Genomic DNA, 6,398 nt, shown 5'->3' with positions numbered 1-6,398 from the left:
ACTAGTTTTACCATGCCGTGTACGGGAAAACGGGAAAAAAATTCCAAGCGCCGTGAAATTGCAAAAAAAGTGCAATACCACTGAGGTTTTTTTTAATTTTTTTTTACCACGTTCACTGAATGCTAAAACTGACCTGCCATTATTATTCTCCAGGTCATTAAGAGTTCAAAGACACCAAACATGTATAGGTTCTTTTTTATTTAAGTGATGAAAAAAAATTCCAAAGTTTGGTAAAAAAAAAAAATGGTGCCATTTTCCGAGACCCGTAGCGTCTCCATTTTTCAGGATCTGGGGCAGGGTGAGGGCTTATTTTTTGTGAACCGAGCTGAAGTTTTTATAGATGCTATTTTGGGGTAGATCCGATGTTTTGATCGCCCGTTATTGCATTTTATTGCAATTTTACGGCGACCAAAAAACGTAATTCTGTCGTTTAGAATTTTTTTCTCATTACGCCATTTACCGATCGCATTAATTCTATTTTTATATTGATAGATAGGGCAATTCTAAATGCGGCGATACCAAATATGTGTATGTAGGGTTTTTTTTTATGATTTTATTTTGAATGAGGCGAAAGGGGGGTGATTTAAACTTTTATATTTTTTTATTTTTTTTCATATTTTTTAAAACTTTTTTTTTCACTTTTTGCTTGCTTCTGTAGTTTCCATAGGAGACTAAAAGCAGCAACTGTCCGATCGCCTCTGCTACATACAGGGGACGATCAGATCCCCTGTATGCAGCAGAAATGGTCCTGTGCTATGAGCGCCGACCACTAGGTGGCGCTCACAGCGACAGGATCATTACAACCACTGGTGTCTGCTGCAGACCCAGGGTTGTCATGACCACCCATCGGCGACCCACGATCATGTGACGGGGTCGCCGATAGGAGGGGTAAGTGACGTGCTTTCAGGAAGCGCGCGTTAAATGCCGCTGTCGGAGATTGACAGCGGCATTTAATATGTTAACAGCCGCGGGTGGATCGCGATTCCACCCGCGCCTGTTGCGGGCACATGTAAGCTGTAATAATCAGCTGACATGTGCTTGGTTCAGTGCGGGCTCAGCGCAGCAGCCCTCACTGAACCGGAGGATAACGACATGCGCGTACTAATACGTGACATGTCGTTAAGGGGTTAAAGCTGTCAAACAGTTGCAAATCATGCACACCGGAGCGATTCAACCATATCACCGAGCAGCTGTAAATACTCGGAGCTCGGCCCGAGCATACTCGGACAGAACATACTCGCTCAACACTAGTTAAAACAAGTTATCACCGATCCATGGGCTCTACAGGATAGGTGATCACTTATTGAGCATTTGTGTCCGAACATTGGAAAACGCACCTATCGGAAGAATGGGGAAGTTTTATCCCTGACAGAACACTTATCCCTATTTTAAAATGCTGCGGCAGGTGGGACGTCTGACCGCAGCTCTATTCATTCTCTTAGAGACTTGCAAAAAAGAGCAGCGCTCACAGCCACTGAGAGAATGAATGGATCAGTGGTCGCATCTCACATGCCGCTCCAGTCTAATGGGGAGAAAAGCTCCACATTCTGCCGGTGTGTGCAAGCAGTCAGACCCCCACCAATCAATATTATCACTGATCCTGTGGAGAGGTGATTACTTGTTTTCACCGGAGAACCCCTGTAAGTGCATCTCTGCCGCTCTGGTCCAAGTATTTAATCGCTAAGGCCACGGCCCTACTATCAGTATTCGGTCAGTATCCAGTCAGTATTTTTTCTCAGGAGTGGGAGCCAAAACAGGTGATGAACAATCAGAGAAAAGGTATAATAGAAACAAGTCACCAATTCTGCATTTATCAACCATTCCTGGTTTTGGCAGCCACTCCTGAGAAAAATACTGAACAAATACTGATGGTGGGGCTGTGGCCTAGTGGAAAAAAATCTTTTCCTAGTTAAGATCAGCGAGAACAGAATGACCGCCATACACAACACAGTCCACTATATCAACACCAATAATACCACATACAAAAGGGACAAATATCGCCACACCATGACTAGATCACATATTACCACTACATAGTGACCGAATAATACCACATACAAGGAACAAATATGGCCACACTATGACCAGACCATATATTACCACCCCAAAGTGACCAAATACTACAATACTGATCATGAATACAAAACCACTAATACTAACTAAGCTCTGTATATAGTGTCAGTGTACAGGTAACACAGTGATCACCAGTGACATTATAGACAGGAGCTCTGTATATAGTGTATAGGTAATACAGTGATCACCAGTGACATACACAGGAGCTCTGTATATACTATATACACACGTGGTCAAAATTGTTCGTACCCCTCGTTTAATGAAAGAAAAACCCACAATGGTCACAGAAAAAAATTGAATCTGACAAAAGTAATAATAAATTAAAAATCGATGAAAATGAACAAATGAAAGACAGACATTGCTTTTCAACCCTGCTTCCACAGAAATGAAAAAAAAATTAAACTCATGAAATAGGCCTGGACAGAAATGATGGTACCCCTGAAAATAATGTGACAAAAGGGACATGTTAAATCAAGTTGTGTCCACTAATTAGCATCACAGGTGTCTACAATCTTGTAATCAGTCAGTGGGCCTATATTTAGGGCTACAGATACTCACTGTGCTGTTTGGTGACATGGTGTGTACCACACTCAACATGGACCAGAGGAAGCAAAGGAAAGAGTTGTCTCAGGATATTAGAAAGAAAATTATAGACAAGCATGTTAAAGGTAAAGGTTATAAGACCATCTCCAAGCAGCTTGATGTTCCTGTAACTACAGTTGCACATATTATTCAGAAATTTAAGATCCATGGGACTGTAGCCAACCTCCCTGGACGTGGCCGCAGGAGGAAAATTGATAACAAATCAAAGAGACGGATAATATGAATGGTAACAAGAGCCCAGGATAACTTCTAAAGAGATTAAAGGTGAACTTCAAGCTCAAGGAACATCAGTGTCAGATCGCACCATCCGTCGTTGTTTGATCTAAAGTGGACTTCATGGGAGACGACCAAGGAGAACACCATTGTTGAAAAAAAAACATAAAAAAGCCAGACTGGAATTTGCCAAACTACATGTTCACAAGTCACAAAGCTTTTAGGAGAATGTCCTATGGACAGATGAGACAAAAATGGAAGTTTTTGGCAAGGCACATCAGCTTTATGTTCACAGATGGAAAAATGAAGCATATCAAGATAAGAACACTGTCCCTACTGTGAAACATGGAGGAGTCTCTTTTATGCTTTGGGGCTGGTCTGCTGCATCTGGCACAGGGTGTCTTGAATCTGTGCAGGGTACAATGAAATCTCAAGACTATCAAGGGATTCTAGAGAGAAATGTGCTGCTCAGTGTCAGAAAGCGTGGTCTCAGTCGCAGGTCATGGGTCTTGCAACAGGATAATGACCCAAAACACACAGCTAAAAACACCCAACAATGGCTAAGAGGAAAACATTGGACTATTCTGAAGTGGCTTCTATGAGCCCTGACCTAAATCCTATTGAGCATCTTTGGAAAGAGCTGAAAGAGCTGAAACATGACATCTGGAAAAGGCAACCTTCAACCATGAGACAACTGGAGCAGTTTGCTCATGAGGAGTGGCCAAAATACCTGTGGAGAGGTGCAGAAGTCTCATTGACAGTTACAGGAATCGTTTGATTGCAGTGATTGCCTCAAAAGGTTGTTCAGCAAAATATTTGTCAGATTCAAGTTATTTCTGTGACCATTGTGGGTTTTTCTTTCATTAAACGAGGGGTACCAACAATTTTGACCACGTGTGTAGTGTAAGTGTACATGTAATACACTGACTCACCAGTGACGTCTCTAGGTGAAGTCCTTCATCTTCGCTTTTCTTCTTCATCTGGCACAGACGGCCATCACTTCTTCCAGCCAGGAATCATCTCTGCAGAAAATAACACACAGTTATCAATAACTGATCTCTTCTAGAGAATATTCCCACTCCACCCCCCGACTTCTACACTACACTAGTTGAAGAAAAAAATCAATATAGTGCGGCCCTGCACAGTAAAAGGAGCCCGCTTTTGTCCCATCCCATGGAAAACAATTTCCTAAAAAGTAAATTATATTACAGAAGTAATAATGTCCCTAATTGGACTCTAAAATAATAATGTTCCCCACTGGCCACCATAAACTAATAAAGTATGTTCCTCAATCTGGCCCCAAACAGTAATTAAGTCCCTTGTTCAGCCTGGCACCCCCATATATCCATCCTGGCCCCCCCTTCCCTGCATATATCCATCCTGACACCCCCCCATATATCCCTTCTGGCCCCTATATGTCCCTTCTGGCCCCTATATGTCCAGTGTGACCCCTCCATATATTTATCCTAGCCCACGTGTATCGAGCCTGCCCCCTCCCATATATCCATCCTAGTCCCCCATGTGGCCTGCCTGTTCCCCCCATATATCCATCCTGGCCTCCATGTGTCCAGCCTGCCCCCCCATATATCTGTCCTGGCCTCCATGTGTCCAACCTGCCCCCTCCCATATATCCGTCCTAAAGCCCCATGTGTCCAGCCTGCCCCCCTATATATCCATCCTGGCCTCCATGTGTCCAGCATGCCCCCCTACATATCCATCCTGGCCTCCATGTATCCAGCCTGCCCCCCGCAATATATCCATCCTGGCCTCCATGTTTCCAGCCTGCCCCCCCATATATCCATCCTGGCCTCCATGTGTCCAGCCTGCCCCCTCATATATCCATCCTGCCCTTCCCCCCTGCATATATCCATCCTGACACCCCCCCATATATCCATTCTGGCCCCCATATGTCCAGCGTGACCCCTCCATATATTTATCCTAGCCCACGTGTATCGAGCCTGCCCCCCCCACATATCTATCCTAGCCCCTCATGTGTCCAGCCTGCCCCCTCACATATCCATCCTGGCCATCATGTGTCCAGCCTGCCCCGCCCCCCATATATCTGGCCCCCCCATATATCCATCCCCCCCACATATCCATCCTCGCCTCCATGTGTCCAGCCTGCACCCCCATATAGCCATCCTGCCCCCCCTTTCCCATGTGTCCAGCCAGGCTCCTCCTTATGTGTCCAGCCAGACTCCCCTCCTTGTGTGTCCAGCCAGGGTTCCCCCCTTGTGTGTCCAGCCAGGGTTCCCTCTTGTGTGTCCAGCCAGCTCCCCCCTTGTGTGTCCAACCAGGGCTCCCCCTTGTGTGTCCAGCCAGGGTTCCCCCTTGTGTGTCCAGCCAGGGCTCCCCCTTGTGTGTCCATCAAGGCCCCTCTTGTGTGTCCAGCCGGGCCCCCCCTTGTGTGTCCAGCCTGCCCCCCATATAGCCATCCTGCCCTCCCTTTCCCATGTGTCCAGCCAGGCTCCCCCTTATGTGTCCAGCCAGGCTCCCCCCCTTGTGTGTCAAGCCAGGGTTCCCCCCTTGTGTGTCCAGTCATGGTTCACTCTTGTGTGTCCAGCCAGCTCCCCCCTTGTGTGTCCAGCCAGGGCTCCCCCTTGTGTGTCCAGCCAGGGTTCCCCCTTGTGTGTCCAGCCAGGGCTCCCCCTTGTGTGTCCAGCAAGGCCCCTCTTGTGTGTCCAGGCGGGCCCCCCCTTGTGTGTCCAGCCAGGGTCCCCCCTTGTGTGTCCAGCGGGCCCCCCCTTGTGTGTCCAGCCAGCGGCCCATCCCATTCTGCATCCACTCATATACACACAGACACACACACAGACACACACACAGACACCTCTTACCTTCCTGCGCTCCCGTGCGGTGTCCTTCTTCTCCGGCGGCTGAGTTGCGCGCCTCCTTCACAGCAGGCGCATGACGATGACATCATATGCTGGCCGGGGAAGGGAGACGCGCAGTTTCAGCTGCTTCACTGGGACGTGTGTCGCGGCGGTTCAGGTAATGAGCGCCGCGTGCGCGCGTCCCTGCATACACTGTGCCTGCGCTTTTAAAGGGCCCGTGCCCCTTAAAACCGCAGGTTTTTTTTTTCTTCATTCTCTTCTCCCCCTCTCCTCTGCAGGAGGGTACCCCGCCAGCCCAGTCCCACCCTGTTGATGACTTATCCTAAAATCGGTCATTAATATATAAGTCCTGGACAGTTCCGTTAAGCTTGTTTTACCTAGTTATAAAAGCCCTTTAAGTCCTCATTATAAGGTAAGGTATGAATGGATCTAATTAAAGTCTCCAAAGAGAACTATTTATAAATTTTTAGACACTGTGAGCTTTCTACAAGATATTGCGGGCAGTATATAGCGAATATACGGACACAGAGCCATTCGCCGGCTCAGATTGCCAATAAGCACCTTGTAAATATGAGACCTTGACTCAGAAAGTTTAGGATCAATGGTCCATTTGTAACGGTACACCGAACAGGTGTAGAGGCACAAAATCATTGCATTTATGCGACGTCTGCTCCGGTA

The sequence above is a fragment of the Phyllobates terribilis genome, unplaced genomic scaffold (assembly GCF_046119375.1).
Source record: "Phyllobates terribilis strain yellow unplaced genomic scaffold, ASM4611937v1 Scaffold_254__1_contigs__length_2825407, whole genome shotgun sequence".
Lineage (NCBI taxonomy): Eukaryota > Metazoa > Chordata > Amphibia > Anura > Dendrobatidae > Phyllobates > Phyllobates terribilis.
The sequence above is the reverse complement of the archived record's forward strand: the minus strand, read 5'-3'. Positions refer to the sequence as shown.